The sequence below is a fragment of the Thermobia domestica genome, chromosome 13 (genome assembly GCF_964235325.1).
Source record: "Thermobia domestica chromosome 13, izTheDome1.hap1.1, whole genome shotgun sequence".
Classification (NCBI taxonomy): Eukaryota; Metazoa; Arthropoda; class Insecta; order Zygentoma; family Lepismatidae; genus Thermobia; species Thermobia domestica.
The window spans coordinates 9541675-9559991 of NC_137466.1; the positions used below are offsets into that span (position 1 = coordinate 9541675).

The window sequence follows — 18317 nt, forward strand, 5'->3', positions numbered from 1 at the left end:
CTGTTCTTTAAAATGTGATTATTAGTATTAAATCTTATTCACCGCATTATTGTGGCAACGCCAGTTTCAAATAATTGACATACAAAACTAATAATAATGGTAATAAAAATGCTTATTACTGCTACGTAAATCTTATTTCAGTATCTCTCCTTAAATATTACTTTAGAAATAAACTATTGACCAGCTTAGCAAAGGAAAATAAAAACTTCCAATTCAATATACACAATGTTCAACGATATATTCATTCATTTTTATAAACAATAATCGACTTTTGTAGGCTGTAATACTTAGGGATTAAGATGAAGCATTGTTGCGAAAATCAGACATCTTTAATTACTTGCAGCAAATTGATTTCAAGTAGTAACTTCACTCACCCTTTTATACGTTAATATACTTAATTACCGGACAAGTCTTTACTTTGGCGATTTCTTTCATTTTTTTCGATTCTTCGATTCTGTGATTTGATCTTTCGGTTCTGGTTTTGAGAGCTTACCTGTTCCACTAACTTGATTGCTGGTATCAAGTCTGTGGTACGTGATGTGCTGTTGATGAATTTTTGTTTGAGTGGGAAATTATGCATGTGATATGACGTAATCTTGTCATCGTCTACAGTCTTTCACGTGGTTAGTTGTGTGTGCAGGTGCTTTTGTTGTATTCTGATACTGCAGTCATGCCAAATGGGATATAGATTTTTCGACAAAAAAGTGATACGAAATTGAAATTCTTGTATGTTATCAACATGTGTGTATTGAATTGATGTGGATGGTTATAGATATTGTTTCAGTATGAGATTATTTGATCTTAAAAGGAGTTGTAGTGTTTGTGAGAGAAAAAATATTGAGTATAATTCGACATGATCTATTAAAAGTGTACTATGTATGCGAAAATCGTCAGTGTTCGTGTTACTTGAAGCAATTATGCCTGCGATGTGGCAGCTTTATTCGTAGATCTTTACCGTGTTACATTTTTCTGTCTGGAGTTACAAGATATGAGAACATTATTCATGATCGTTCATTTGGTTTTGTATTAAGCACAAGAACTGTCTCTGATTGGGTCAAGTTTTGCAGAGAAGCTTCTTTTGAGGCTGTGATTAGGCATTCACTTTTATCAGGTATTTACTTTCAATTATTTTTTCGGTAGTTGTAAATATTTATTTCGTTCCGTTTGCTGTTGTTTCCTTTCAAGTATATAGTTCTGTGAAGTTTCCACTATACGTTAGCTGTCATTTCTTACATTGAAATGGCGGTTACGGGGCTTGGTTCCCCTCTGTATGTATTCTTTTTCATTATGAAAATGTGGTAGTTTTTGATGTAGTTTCATTAATTATCTAATACCTAATGTCTTTCAAGTTTTGTTACATTTAGAACTGATACGATAGGAAATTTGCTTAGATGGAATGGAAAGATGGAATGTTATAAATAATAGTAGAATGATTACAGTCATAACCACCATGATTTTTAACTGATTCGATTCCTAAGGAACTGGTTCCTAATGATATTTAACTAACTGTTCCGAGGAACTGGTTCTTATGAATCGGTTCATTGAACGAATCAATTGAATGAAATGGCCAAAGTAAAAAGTTGCAAATTGCAGTAATATTTGATGAAGGGTTTCATCTTCCTCAGCCACGTTATTCAAAACATCGACGGGCCTTCTTAATCACATCTCATGGCGTCAGCATATTTTGAGAAAAATACCGCTAAAGAAGATGGAAACCTTCATCGAAAATTTCGGTAAATAAACCTATATGAGGATCGTAAATTATGATTCGCGATAGCTATTACTTAAGCACTAACAATTTACTTAAGCAGAAGTATACATGAATACAAATAATAACTTGGCTTATCTTTTTATACGTTAGTATTTCTAGTATATGAGGATTGCAAAACGATATTTACATTCGTACAGGCAAATTTCAAGCTTATGAATCAAACTAGTATGAGAATGGCAAAATAGAATATCTCTGTTTTTTTTGCCATTTTCCGCTCTCCGTTCTGGTAGTTGGTCACACTGAGAAGGGGGCTTATTAAATTTCTCTTTAACAATATATATATATATATATATATATATATATATATATATATATATTAGTGCGTTTTCACCATTATTTTAAATTTAATTTATAAGGTTGAAATTTACCTTCCTGTACAAATGTAAATATCGTTTTGCAATCCTCGTATACTAGAAATAGTAACGTATAAAAAGATAAGCCAAGTTATTATTTGTAAGTAAATTTAACTTTAGCTATTGTTTATTATTATACAAGGTAACATTCCCCTTTGTCACTAGAAATGAAAAAGAGAACTTTCGCACTTTTGAAAAATGCACACAGAAATTCACAGCAAAATATTATTATCTAAAGCAAAGCCTAAACATTGCAAACAGGAGTGTAAAATTCCTAAAAGAAAATGCAATAGTTTAAAGAAATGATTTCTTTGTGACGGAATGATCAGTACAGCTGCAGCAAATGACTTTTCAGATATTTATTTACAAATTACTCTAAAATCTTTCTCAAACGTTCTATTTCTGTAAACTGGAGTCTTTCTTACAAAAGTGCAATTCAGTAATTCTTCTACACAATAAGAGTGACATAATGGTGCTGTAAACAAACAAACAAACAAACAAAATCACTATATTTTACTTAGTGATGATTAAAATATTTTTGTACATGGGCTTGTAAATAAGCAAATATATTTTATAATAATTTGTAAATAAGCGTCTAAAGACATTTGATTTTGAATTTAGCGTCCCTTTCAGCAGTGAGGGTATATGAGACAAAACCTACAGTTTAACGTTGGGATCCGAATCACATGCGCTCCCGCTGGGAATCGAAACCGGGTCTTCTACGTCAAAGGCGTCTAAAGATTTTGCAGCGCAAACTTTTCGCAATATCATGACGGCCTCAGAGTGGGGTCCAGAAAATTGACCTATTACCCTTCTCCGCCCACTGCATGGTAGTGAAACAGGTATTTTCTCCGAAATCTGATGTTGCCAACAAATTCGAACTCCATGACAGCGCTCAGCTAGAATAGGAGGGGGTGAGAAAAAACTGATCTCCGTTACTTGAGTAAGGAATGGAATGTCTTAAATGTTTTGGCGAAGAAAAAAGTAGCCTGGAAGCTGTGAGTGCTTCGTGTTTCTTTGTTATTTGACATTTCAACAGAATATCTTTCTTCTTCCGTTAAGAAGGAGAGAACCATATGTGCAGGCCAGTTGGTCAATGTTTGTTAATTGACCCTGTCCTCTATATAGAAAGAATGAAATAAACAAAAAAGGCAAGAAATACTTTTTTTACTTTGAATTTTTTTAAAGATAAACATGAATGCATCTATTGAAAAAAAAAAAAAAGCACGAGAGAAATTTTAATCTATATAAAAGTATCTTCAATTTTAGTCGAATAATAATATCTGAAATGCATGATGAAGTAACTAATTTTCTCATTTACAAAATAGACAAGGCAACAAGAGATCAAAAATTTACGAATAGTGTATCTCAATTATATTTTACCTTTTTTTTTTAAATTACTACATTATTTTAAATTATTTTATTACATAATTACACTATATTTTACACCGATTATTTTTATAAAATTCTACACTAGAGCATAGGCCGTCTAAATTGATTTTCTTTACTGATTTTTCCTCATGACACCGAAGAACATAGGTATAATATTAAATTTTCTTCTTTCTCTTCGTTATTTGATAAAGATTGGAAAGATGCTTAGTGTTATGTATAGGCCACGGGGTATAGATCGAGTGTAGCCAGGATCGAACATGGCTAGTTATTAGCGGAATAACTGTTCTCTTCTATTATATTATTATTATTATTGCTGAGAAATATTTACGTATTTAATAGAGATCTAGCTATAGTTTGAATGCATTTTAACATTACAACGAGAAATGGGTAAAAAATTTGGAAAGGATTCTGACCAATAATAAGTAAAAGATAGTATCTCATAATTCGTTTGATGGGAAAATGAAAATCATGGAGAATTCTGTCACGATTTCCCGCTGCATAATTCTGAAAATTTCCTAATTGTAATGTGAAATTTAGCACCAGGAAATGTAGTTTTACTATTATAGTTATTTTTAATATGCTTTGTTTCGGATTGATTCCCGATTAAGCAAAGCATTTTCACAGTTTTTAACTTACATCTTTAGATAATTGAATTAAGAAACGGGTAACCTTGGCTTAGAACAACAATAAAGAAAGCAATGTGATGACCACACATGACACAACTTGACTTCGTTGTAACATTAAATTATTATTTTTATTACTGCTAATCATAAAATTATTTATTAACAGGCTGAAGAACCGGCGCTCACGGGAAGAGTAGATTTATGGAGAACATTTGAAACGTGTATCATATTTGAACCCTTTTTTCCCCCATTTAGAACAGGTATTTGAATCGATATTACGTTATAAAAGCTTAGGCGACCCAAGTGCTATTTTCAAAAATTGATTTTAGACTGTTTGGCAGTTTTCGAGATATTCTATTTTTGAACCCTTTCCCCCTAGGATACGCCTTTAATGAAAGTGACATGAAAGAAATCCTACTCCAGTCAACTGTTACCTACATTACAAAATCCATTTGAAACAATCTATCCGTTTTTCTCAAGATGATGACATAAACAACATCATTTTGAGTGGAGGAAAAATACCTCCTAGGATACTCACTATAATGAAAATGACATGAAAAATCCAGCATGAGCCAAGTGCTGATGTTCCAAAATTCTTTTCAAGTGGTTCATCAGTATTCTCGTGATGATGAGAAAAGACAGTCTGGATTGTCTTCTTTCCAAAATTTTCTTTTTACTTTCGAGTGACGATAGGAAACAGGAAAGTACAGAAATCATGAAAAAAATCTGGATTTAAACGGATTTGTACGTTGGATGGCCCCTACATGTCTCAAAACGGAGTTCTGGACGTCTGTTTGTCCCAGTGAAAATATGTTCGGTTGCACAGAGGGCTTATCTACGGTTCAGTGTATCGTAACAATTTTAAACTGAAGGTTTTTATAAGATTCTCTAACGCCATTTTCGAACTTTCTTACTACCGCCAAAACTACGAGTAGTTAATTGAAAGGTGAAAACGCCTCTAACGATCTTTTTCCTTTTTCATAAATCATTATTTTATAAATACGTGATTCGTAACGATCTGATAATATGGGAAAACTCGTTTGTTCTGAAAATATCCATAAGAAGTAGTTTATTTTTGGGGTGAGTTTATTCCGGACTTTCTTTTTTTCAAAAATAAAACAGACGATACATAATAATTTGATTAATAACCTTATAATATGGGTTAAGTAATTTCTCGCGAATAAATCCGCAAGGGATAGTTTCCTGATAGGAGTGAGTTTATTATATTGGATGATATTCTCAAAAGCAATGCGATTTTATTTATATTTCATTTAATTCTGTAATGTTGCGCAAATCATTTCCCAAGAAAATATATGCAACAGGTAGTATTTTTTCTCTCATTTTTACAATTTCCTAAAATACAACTCATGTTATTTGTTGATACCTCATAAACAAATATTTAATTAATAACCCTGATATAAGAGGGTGCCATTAGTCACTTCTTATGAAAACGTTCATGTACGTGATTTTCTTCGAACGAAATTTCCCCAAAACATAATGTTCGTATTTCATGTTTAAGCAATAACTGGAGCATAATATATAATTTAAGAAATTGGAGCGAGAAAATTTAGTGGAGTGACTTGTATCTTTTATTACATATTGAGAAAATAATTATAGAATTTTTCTTCTTAAAAACGGAATTTCAGAAAATGCTGGAGCAAGTGTTCACTTACTTTTAATAATGAGTTTATATACCAAGTTTCACCTCCCTAACATGTCCTAAAATACTCCATTTTTAGCATACATTTTAAACCCTATTCCTTCACTTTACATTCGTCGTCTGAGATTCAATACCGCCTAAGTAACATTTCACCAATTTTACAGGAGAGAGAAAAAACTGTTTGAAAACTCGTTTTAGCCTCATTATGCGCGGTATTACTTTTAAGGGAACCATTTGTCGTGATATAGGTGTAGTACTTAACCAGATTGTGCGCCATCCTATACTGATTCTAATGGCATCAAAAACTCAAATTCGCCAAAATTGGAGATACGTGATGTTGATGTCAGACGACGATATGCATTTTGATGACATAACAAGTGAGCAGAGCCGTAGCTAGAGATTTCGGCGCCCGGGGCGAAGAAGAACTCGGCGCCCTCTACACGCACCTTACCAATTATATATATATATATATATATATATGAAAAGTAGCTTTTGTTGTTATGCTAAACTGAAGTTTTATTAATCTTCTTGGAAGACCATTGCAACAACCAAAAACGACCATTATGTATCCTTTTTCAAATAAGAGCTGTTTTCAAGAGTCTCATTTTGGACTTTTTGTTAAACTTGACAAAACTACCTTTGGTTGTATACAGATTCATCAGGAGAACAGTTCTCGAAAATTACTACTAGATACAACGTTTCATACTATCGATAAGAAATGAAATTTCAATACATTAACTATGTGCTTTTGTTTTAAATGGGTGACAGTATTAATTTCCAGTAATAATTGTAAACTTTTTAATTTTATTCTGTATGTGACCACATCAATAGCATTTTAATTTCGATCTTTTTACGGTAAGAAATATTTTATGAAAGGTAATGGAAATTCAGAAGGATCCTTCTTTGTGAATTTCTAAATATTGATCGATGAAGGTGAAGAATATGTTCAATGTTTGTACTTAAAATCCAAAATATACTTTGGCTACTACATATGTCTGAAATTATAGTAATTACATAATTTCCTAATGAATGAAAGTTCCGAATTTAAGGTACTTATTATTAATTAAGACATTTAAATACACTAACACGTACATATATAAAGAGTGTGTGTACTTATGTTTTTTATGTATGTAGATAGATAAAAACATCACACAACTAGACACGTATGCACAAAATAATATGATGGCGATACAAAAACTTCATGAAAAAATGACGACAATAAATTCCTCCAAATTGGAAGCATTTGATATGTCAATGGAATTTAAAAGTAAATCATTGGTAGTGATTAGTGTCTGAAAACGTCGAACTTCATTGGGCTAAGTTCTGATCCCTTAAACCCCTATTCTACAACTGCTTGAAGTTCGAAAATGTTATTGTTCCCCTCGTTTACCTTTATTGTTAATATTCCTGCGCAAACAGCAGCTTGAATGTGTCTCTTCACTCTTTTCACTTTCATACCTTCATTCTCACCGTCGCACACTGGGGCCAAACCAGGCAATTCTTAACAAAAACTTGAAAAATGAAGTAAAAGATTGACTCGATATAATTTGTTATAATGAAACCTTAATAGTGTACACATAAGATAGTGTGCAGGAAAAGAAGTGATAGCAGTTTACAATGAACTCATGGGATGTGTAAATTTGGTTATCCGCCGAAGTCGGAGAGGCGCTGCTTAGTGACAGAAGATAGGAAATTGACTTTGAGTACGACTATTCCTACACTGCGGGTAGATATTCAGTGGCTGGTCAACATGGTGACACGACCGACATGTATGTATCGTTTTGTATATTTAGAATGTTGATGTAATGTGTAGTCAATAATCATATTTGGAATGATGCTAATATCATTATCATATTCCTATGATAATTCCCTACTTAATATCATATTTGGAAAATGCTGTGGTACTGAAAGCATATAAATTATGGTCAAACGATAGAATGGCATTTTAGTAAAAACTATGGCATAATATGTCTGTCATTTTTAATATGTCGTAGGGGAAACATTGTTCTTACTGTATGCAAAGAGAAAACCTACACATTTTTGCACTTTTGGGAAATATAGAGCATGAAAATGTTTGCGCGAAACGGCATTCTGGATGCAATGCTGCCTTTGAATTGAGCTGGGATGAATGTGAGAAAAAGTGTTAGGTTGTTAGACGTTTGATCCCCATGCATGCAGTGACAAAGTTGAATATAAGTCGATTCTGTTAATTTTGCCCCCAGGACCCATCTTGTTTCCGACATCTAGTCATACTTCTCTGGCATTCACCACCAGAACTAAACTCTAGTCAAACATATTTGATTAATGGTAGAGACGTTTTGAAACGCCAATGTTTGCTAAACAATCTATGGACCATAAGGTAGAATCATATTAAAATGGTATTGATCAATTCAGTTTTTTTTTTTTTTATTTATTTTTTTTTATTTTATTTTTTTTTTTTTTTGTGATGCGTGCACAGAAGTGACATTGGAATCAACTGTAATGAGCCTCCGCTCGCTCCAGCTCAGAGTGTTCCAATCAAGCCCTGAAGTGAGCTCACGTAATGGACGATGCAATATATAAAACAACCTGAACAGATTACTGATGCTTGTAAATCATAATATGTTTCATATATCTGATAATATATTCATATCGAGAACTTGGGACGAGATAACTTTTATATTGAAGCGTCCTTGCATCTCCATTGTCGTAACGAATTCTCCACAACTTTGAAATAATTTTGAGAAGCAAGAACTTTTCTTCAATTTTATTACTCTTCAGTTGTAAAATAAATAAGTAAACTTTTTCTCTTAATGCGTAAGAATGTAAGCCAATCGTAAATTGATAAATCAAAGCATATTGCCCACGCGTTTGTTTATGCCAATCATATAATCTGTTATATAAATTAGGCGCGAATATAAGGAATATTTCCTTTTATGATGTAAAACTCTATGTTTTTGATGAAATAATGTCGAAATAACATTATTGTAGCCACTGCACACACCGAATTAATTGGTTTTCTTTCAATTTTCTTCTTCATATTGCTAATTCTTATTTTTGCCAAGAATTCAGTGCTTTAACTCCACTGTGCGTCTTGATTAATCCGAATGGGTAGAAAAAACGTTTTGAACTGAACAAACTCATCACTGTCAAAACGCCGAGCACGAGTTTGTTCGTCCCTGATTTTGAAAATGATCCTGCGTACACTATAACTCATTACTCGGCACCTTGTATACCACATATAATTAATAAATCATCTATAATAACTCTTTTAGTAATCAGTAAAAACTTGTTGTGACTTATTTAAACTCCTGGATTGCGAGCGAAGCGAGCAAGAAAATTTTTAAGAAATCTACGTATTTCATTGATAACCGATAGCAATATTTATCTAATAGGGCGCCAATACTTTCTGGGGGCGACTATCTTTTATTCATGTCCAACACCACTTTTTCTTTCTCCTTGCTTGTTCGGCGCCCCCTTGCTATCAGCGCCCGGGGCGGGCGCCCCGCTGGCCCCCCCTTAGCTACGGCTCTGCAAGTGAGTATCGTTTTACTGTAACTATGCGAATTCAAGGAGGAGATTAGAACGTAGTCTTGGGACACTAAACCGATTCCAAAAAGCCGTTTCTTCTTTTACTCATTTAAAAACAAATATTTTACTCATTGTAAGTGCTTTAATATAAAAGTCGTGCACAAGTAAATGCTTATTTCTTTTAGCGATTCTGTTAATCCAGAGATTTGGTTAAACGGGACGGTAGTGCAGTTTATTTAATTAATATTCTTAATTTTATGAGCTATTGAAACAAAGTTGAAATAAGCAAAATAAATAAATAAACAATTCATTCTTCTTAATAGTTTAAAACGATGTATATTTAGTATTTTAAAACACATTTAAGAATAAATTATAATTTATGACATTCGCATTAAATTAAAGTGAATATTACACACAATTTCTTGCTGTGGATAGAACAAACAATAAAAATGTAATGTACTCTGAAATATTAAAATATTGGTGTGGTAGTATTCGTTAAAATCTCTTATTTCTATTTATTTACTTAAAGTAACACCAAAGGAAGCATCAAACTTTCATTAGCAAGGGGGGAGGGGGGAGAAAAAGAGGAAAAAGGAAAGAGACCTCCTAAAGCCACATATATAAGTCGTTAATCACGGTGTAAGGGGACCAAAACTATGGCAACGTCGTTGGACACACACTAAGTTACAGTGTCACTAGTAAGGGGATACGTCTGTAAGGACAGTTCCGATTACCACCCACGAAGGTTTTCTTGATATTGCGAGGACAATATACGAAAAACAAGTATCCATCGCATAAACAGATGAAGACACAGGAAGTAAGCATCTAATTTAAGAACTCGATTTTTATTAACAGGCTTCTTTCTCGAAAGAACTTTTCAGCGAAGGAAATAAAATGGGAAATACGATAAATACACGCTAGACAAGTAAAAAACAAAAACCTTTTATTCTATATGATAGATTATAGTTTAACGTTCCGTTTAAATACGAAGAAAAAGCGAACGGAAAACAAAAATAAATTTGGTCTCTACGTGAAACGGAACCAGCTATTCAAAGTGGAATCCAAATCAATAACAGGGATTACCATTCTTACCTAGGATCGAACCTGCGACTATATTTCTAAGTTTTACGTCCCACGTTATGCCGGCTAGGCTAAAAGAGACGATGATGATAAGAAATAAATGAAATGGTGGAATGAAGAAAGTGGGAGGAAACGGGAGAACCATGAGAAAACTCACGCACACGGTGTTTGTCCACCACAAAGCTCACTTGGCGCGAGCTGGGATCGAACCAAGGACCCCATGCACCAGAGGCGAACGCTCTACCACAGCTACTGCGGCCCCTCGAACCTCCGAGTAGCACGCTAGCCACTTGACAACGAAGAAGTATTACGTGGATTCTGTTTACATTCACATTATGTTAGCGCAATTAAAACACATAAAATTACAATACAGCAGAACAAATCAACAGAAATGTGCTGAAGTTGTAGTTGTGTCACTATTACGCTAATGTTACGCAATATCAATTCCGAGAGCGTGGTGAGTGAAACACATCGCAATTATTATTACATTATATTATTATTACTTAGTTTTAGATAGCAAATTAGCTTCTTTTTCTCACGGGAAATATACGGATAAAGTTAAGATAAAATCTGAATTTCACTTAAAAATTATATAAAATACGCGAGTTACGCCACAATACGCAACCTTTGCTACAAGAAACATTTATACACAGACAAGGTCAGACAAATATATAAGGATAATGGAATATAAAAGTTCTAGACCAGTAAATTAAAGAGTTTTATAACATCACAAACTGGAATACGATCACCTTTAGATGAAGTTTAATGACTACGTATTGCACTGACTCGGGATTCTTCGGAAATATTCACTCGGGAAACGTCGTATGAGATTTCCTTCACAGAAACCAGTCTCATAAAAGCATTATGTACATAAGGTCGAGACATATCACAAGCCAAGAACTTAAGATTGATATCCGTCATTCTTTTACCATGCTATGAGGCGAACGGTCATTCGCAGATCTACAAAACAAAGTTTCCCTATGTTTAAAAGTGACTGCTACAAGAAGATTCAACAATTCTCGTACTGACAACTTTCGTTATCAGATGACACTAGAGTAATTTATTCTGTGCCATTTTTAAATCAAGCAACTGAATTTCCATGGTTTGTTTAAATCGAATTTCTCCATGTCAAGTTCCGCTCACCTAAGTTATACACATACTTCTATTATATTTTATATGGGTAGAAAGTAATATTGGCTTCTTATTTTACATAGTATATAATAATTAGAAATCAAGATGCAGTAATGATGACAACCTAACGTTAAATTATTATATACAATTTCAAGTAAAATTCATGTCATTTTTATATTAAAAACAAATAAACTGTATAATAATAATAATAATAATAATAATAATAATAATAATAATAATAATAATAATAATAATAATAATAATAATAATAATAATAATAATAATAATAATAATAAGAAGAAGAAGAAGAAGAAGAAGAAGAAGAAAAAGAAGAAAAAGAATGAGGAGGAGGTGGAAGACATCATCCTAGAACTAAAATTTTGTAATTCCGGGAACCACCAGAAAGTATAGTTTTAATGTTACAGAAGCATTGTAAATAAAAAAGTTGTTTTAAAAAGTTCGCGCAAATATTCCATTTTAAACAATGTAATATATTATATAAACAATATAATCTACTCCACTTTAATCAAATTTTATTTTTTTCATATCTCCCGAATGGATTTGAGATATCAAATTGCTGTAAACAGCATTATGATCTCTGTCTACTAGGAACTATGTATGTAACTGGATATGATACTTATCTAAATATTTTTTTGGGAATATTATATATATTTAAACAATGTATCGGATCGTTTCAGCCGATCCGTTTACAGAATAATGTTTCTGAATAATTTTGTAATGTGCACTTTTATTTCAACTTTCAAATGTCGACTGATTTATGTTTATTTTATTATTTGTTATTTGCCGACATTATGTCAATCTGTACTTGTTTATTTTCATTTATTATTTGTTAATTAACTTATGTTATGTGCAGTGAAGTTTATGTTTCATTTCTATTTAAGCCTCTGGTAATAGAATATGATATTCTTTATCTGCACCTAGGATACTGCACAATGAACTTTCTAGCAGATATAAATTACCTTTGAAAGTTTTGTAACCAAGAATAAAACAAAATGTAGTATGATATACATTGTGTCTTCGTCGTTAAAAAGGGTAATGACAAATTATTCTCAAACTAATCCTGTTTAATATTTTGGCTTAAGAATTTTCATGAAAATGATGAATCTGTAAAATATATTTATCTCGGAATCCTAAAATTGACATTAGCTGTACAAAACAGATCGGATGTATTTTTCTTTTGATGTCATTAAACCAGGTAAGTTGTTCATAAATTGTAAAAAAATGAGTCCTGAAGATAACGTGATCTTATGTTCTTCAAAATTGGGTTTGAGCAAAAGTGCTAATCGCAATTAATTGATATTTAGTTTATTGGTCATAATAGAGCATCTAGCCTGCAATTTTGTTTAGTAAAATGGAACTGGAATTTGACTTACAAACATAGATGCATGTGTATATTCTTCGATATGTACTATAAATGCTTTTAAGATATTGATGGTATATTGAGTTACTACTGCAACAATTAATGGAATTAGTTATTTCACTGTGCATGTATGAAGTTTTGTCAAATGCCCAATGTGTGAGTAAATGCTAATAATTGCAGAGCTGACATAATATGGTTTGCAACTCTCGAAATAAAATATGTATTAGTAACATATCATTAATTGCAATAATTTCCAGGTCTCGTTGAACATTTTAAGACAACTTATTTGAGATAATTGGATAATGACTATGGTATTAACATTTGGAGGAGATTTAAGTTATTGCTTTATTTGTATTTAGTACAACTTATCTACTTGTACAGTATACATCCGATTATTCACCTTCTTCCGAAAGCTACACCGTCGTGTTTCCGAACTTGCAATCTCGATACAGTCCAGATTTTAAAGGAATTTCGTTTTTCCAAAAGTAGAACAAGACAGAATAATTCAGTTAGTTACTCCCTTCGGCCTTCATATGCGTGAGGAAGAGAAGGGTGTACCACAACAACTACTGGCTGTTCGTTTAGTTTGTTCTGGCTCAGTTTGACCTTGTAGTTTATGGTCGATCACGGCGTATACACGCGCCTCCTATTTGAGTTGTGGAAATATTGCAAGACTTATGTCTAACCATTGTAAGATTTCTTATAATTATTCGTAAATAAAATTTGTCTTGCCTGTTTGTATCTTATTAAGATGTGCTAGCATTTATTGAGACTTTCTTGCTTCAGATTTAATGTTTGATCCTTTGTGAGAAAATGTAATTTTTGAAAAACTGTTCTTCCCATTTGTGTTTTGTCATCATATAAGATCTGTACTCAGTGGCGTATTTAGGATTTTGTTTGGGGGGGGGTATGCACAACACGTGAATAAGCACTTATATTTTTTCCTTTTGAGTAACGACAAATTTTAATGAAGTTGTGCATATGACAAATGGTTTCGGAAGGGCTTGAGCTCGATAGTCACCTCCCTAAATACGTCACTGTCTGTACTTTTTTCCATTATTGAGGGTAGGTACTATATGTTTACTAATCTGATATAACTCTTTATTTAATGTTTTGAGTTCCGTATCTGTTGTACTCTGGTTTTCACACTTCCTTTTTTAAATATTATATATGTATGTAATCTGCTATACATTCATAAACAATTCTTATTTGTATGCAGCACTATCTTTGATATTTTAAGATGTTTTCTGCATTTCAGTTACAGTCGGTGTCATAATCGTGTTATGACGTCATATTTTGTTATAATTATCAGCAGAAAACAGCATGTCCGAAACTCTTAACATACTCCTATGTTCTAGGATGCTAAGTTCTCCAGATTTTTTTTATATATATATATTTATAGCTATTTTGGAAGTTGTAAATGACATGATTTTATTTATTGCAGACAGTTCCCCAGTTACATAAATTTATACTTACAAGAAACTTCCGATATAAAGTAAAATTTATGAACCGCACTTACATCTGAAGTAGTCGTATTAAACTTCTAAATTCTATTCCGAAAACTATCTAGTGAGCGAGGCATGAACTACTTACGTAAATGAGTATGGTTGAACTGCTATTAACTAATTAATTTAATTAGTATCGGCGTTGTGAGAATATAAGTTTCTGTACCCTATTTATAAAGCATATTATGTAATTGAGTTTTTGCACTCCAATATTATTATTAAACAGTATTTTGTCGATTTTTGCTTTCGTATTTTTTCATATCACTTTGAGACAAATCTAAAGTTATGGTAAAAATCAGTTTTGTGTAAATTTGGATTTACGCAAAGAGCCCTGGAACGATCACGTAAGTCAAAGACAATCTATATATATTGTAGCACAATCTAATTCTAGCACTAACGGAATTAGATTGTCTAGCACATTGTACATAATTTAATTTTAGCACTAACGGTTATAAGCAATTTTAGTCTTTAAAGGCCTTCCACATTAACTTGCTAGTTGCTCGCTGTTTGTCCACATAGTTTCGGAAACTACCGTTTTTATCATTAGTTAGAGTAAAATCGTGGGACGTAAAACTAATTAGAAAAATAAGTTACACTACGCAAAGAACACATTTTAATTATACAGAAGTATTTATTATCATTTTCAACATTTATTGCTAATAATTTCGATGACTTTTCGTTCTCTGCTGCTTTCATTATAGCACTGAAGAACATTAATTTAGAAACTTTGACGGAATATAAAGTAAAAATATATGAAAGGAATGATCCTACCTCCAAGCACGAAATGTATCTGGTTGTCCGAGACCAGAATCGATGTTTTAAAGAAACTCCAAAACAAAACAAAACGAAACTACATGTAGGCATTCAGTAATCACCTAACTGTGTTATGGTGTTAATGAAGGCGAACGGAAAATGGATCAGCAAGGACTTCGGGACTTTGCCCTGATTCGATCGAAGGAATTATATAACGATTGCAGTTTTATAAAGAAAGTGCCATTGAAAAGGAGTTGAAGAAACGCTGGGTGGTTGTTCCTATAAGCTTTAGACGATTTAAGATTGAGTTAAAAAATTCAGCGAAGGCAGAATAAACACTGGAGAGAGTTGTGGAGGTACTCACCACGTTGAAGATCATAGGGCAAAAGAAATTCTCACATAAAGAAAAAATTGCGTCAATTAAGAGTTTGCAGTGCAAGTGAACATACCAGCAAATATGAACTCCTAAAAAGTACCATTCATGAGACCATGAAGAAAGAGATGGGGATGAGAAGATCGCCTTCCAAATGAGTCCCTCATGAACTTATAATCAAACTGAATTTCGGAAAGAGGCATGCAGCAATAGTAACCTTCGTCATCACCGCCATCCACACTGTTTAACAAAACGTTGGCCGTTGATGAAAGTTCGGTAAGTCTGTATACCCAATCCAAACAAGATTGTGCGAAGCTATGGTGTACTTCCGGTGAAATAGCGCCTGCGATAATGCGTGAGGACTTGGCGTCTCACGAAGAAGGTGTTGATCATAACCATGGATATCGACAGTACCACATTCTGGGAGTTCTATGACGAAGGTCAAACTGTAAACGCTGAAGTCTATTCTTCATTGCTTGTCCGATGTGTCCCAATTTGGATGCGATGGCAGCATGGTTTGACAGTGATGGACATCATTTATAAACATACTGGTATTTCAGTTTTGCAGCATTTCCTGTATATCACACAGTGAGTTTTTTAACTTCGACACTACTATACATATTTAAAAAACAGTGAACTTTTGTACGAACTAAATATCAAAAAGAAAAAAAGGATTGTATGGCATACCTTGAAATATCAACAGCCAACTCAATACAAAGTTATATTTCTTTCAACTGGCATTACGTCATATTCGTATATATTTCAAATCTGCATACATCAATACCATATTTACTATTCAGTGTTCGAACTAAGGACGCCAAAATACCATAGCCTCTTGCATACTAACAGCGTAACTGAGATGGACGGGGTGCAACACATATCCAAAGTACTTTAGTGTTTGATATCACAGTCATAGAACACTAAGGTTCTTATTTAGATGTGCGTTGAACGGTCCGTTTCTCAGTTGTGGTATGAGAAGCCATTAGTATGGTAGGAACTCCCAAAGTATGGATATTTCTAATACTCTAGCGTTCTTAATTTGTAACATTGAATAATAAATGTGGTATCACAATATTGCGAGCGGTGATGATATTTAGTAAGAAACAGGCAAAGAGGCTAATTGTTACTGCAAAAAATAGCAGAGTTTCCTTCTACATGTAAGAAGCGCTTTTGGAAAAACCTTCTTCCATCAGCTTATTTAAAATTAAAAGAGGATCAAAAAGCATGAAGGAGAATGTGGAAAGGCACAAAATAGTTAAAAGGATTAAGAAATGTAAAACTCAAATCTTCTGTCAAAAATTAAATACATGCGAACAAGTACTCGCTGTCATTGTTCACTGCTGTTCACTGTTTTTTTTTCTAATTTTTTTTATTGCTTTCCAGATGGCGAAATGATTGCTCCAAATCACATTTATTTCTCTTTTTATATAAATTAAGTATAGGTTTCTCTTTATGGATGTAATATGATTCTTTGATTTTTCGTTCCGTTGCTGTTTTAGCTTTCTCTATTAAACATGAATCTGCGATACAATGGTTATAATCTTTAAGATGCTTTGACACACCAGATAACTGTTGCACGCTCCGAGATTTTGATATACGAATGTGTTCAGTTATTCTAGTGCGAATATTCCCTTTTGTTTGACCTATATATACTTTATTACTCTGACATTTTACCCGATATACGCCATTATTTTGTAAGGGGTATAAAAAAAAAAAAAAAAGCCTTATAATTTGTTTTGTATTTGTCTGTGGATTTAGGAGAACTTCTGAAATTTTGATGTTGTGCTTTTGCAGAATCATCATAATTTTTGCCGAGAAATGTGGAACCAGAGGAACACTAATCCATTTGTCAACTGCGGCAGCTGTTGTTGGTTGTTGGTAGGTGCCGATGATCTCCTTGTTGTACCTGTTTGTATCATTTCAATAATAAAGATTTTTGGAAACCATTTTCTTGTCCAATTTTTATTAAATATTGGATTTCGTTATTAAGAAATTAAATATTGCATTCAATCCTCTTTGAATTTTAAGTAAGCTGAAGATGGATGAAATTTCTTTCGAAAGCGCTTCTTACATGTAGAAGAAAACTTTGCTTCTTTTGCGGTGAGTATTAGCCTCTTTGCCTGTTTCTTAATAAATGTGATATTGTAAGTTTCTGTTTAAATTTGAAACATGCTATAATCTAACTTAGTTTCAATTGAAAAATGTACGTTTATATTGAGTTGGCAACGATGTTCATCTGTTGATACTGCGGAGTACATGACCGTCCTTTGTTGATAGTTATATCGTACAAAATTTGAACGTTTTTTTATCTATTAATTTTCAAGTCACAAAGTGTTTCAAGGTTAAAAAACACACACCCTGTATATTGATATAAATGTTTACTCATGCTTAACTCGGGTAACCCAATACTTTTGGTTCTATTACTATTACGGCGTTGTTTCTTGAATATCCATTTTGCTTTTCACTCCTACCGATAAATTGTAAGCAACAAAATTTGATAATGAAACAACTTAGGTGATTACATACTGTACAACTAAGAAGAGATTTTCTTTGCGCTACTATTACTTGCATTCCCTCTACTTCACCATATTAATGAGCAGTTTATTACTGTTTACTATTGTTCAATGTAAATTTTGAAAATTATCGCAGAAAAAATGGAATTATGATTTACATAAGTAATTTCCTTATTTAAACTCATAAAACCAGTATTCTATCAAGGAATATTATGATCTGTGTTTTAATGGAATACCGAAAATTTATTAGCCTACATAATGAGTTTCTTGTT

The 18317-nt window shown here is 32.8% G+C and overlaps 1 protein-coding gene across 2 annotated transcripts in view; it reads right to left on the reverse strand.

Annotated features, from left to right (window-relative positions):
* LOC145668013 (acyl-CoA-binding domain-containing protein 5) overlaps positions 1-18317 on the reverse strand; it is a 115316-nt gene that overhangs the window by 21358 nt on the left and 75641 nt on the right. The window lies entirely within an intron of this gene.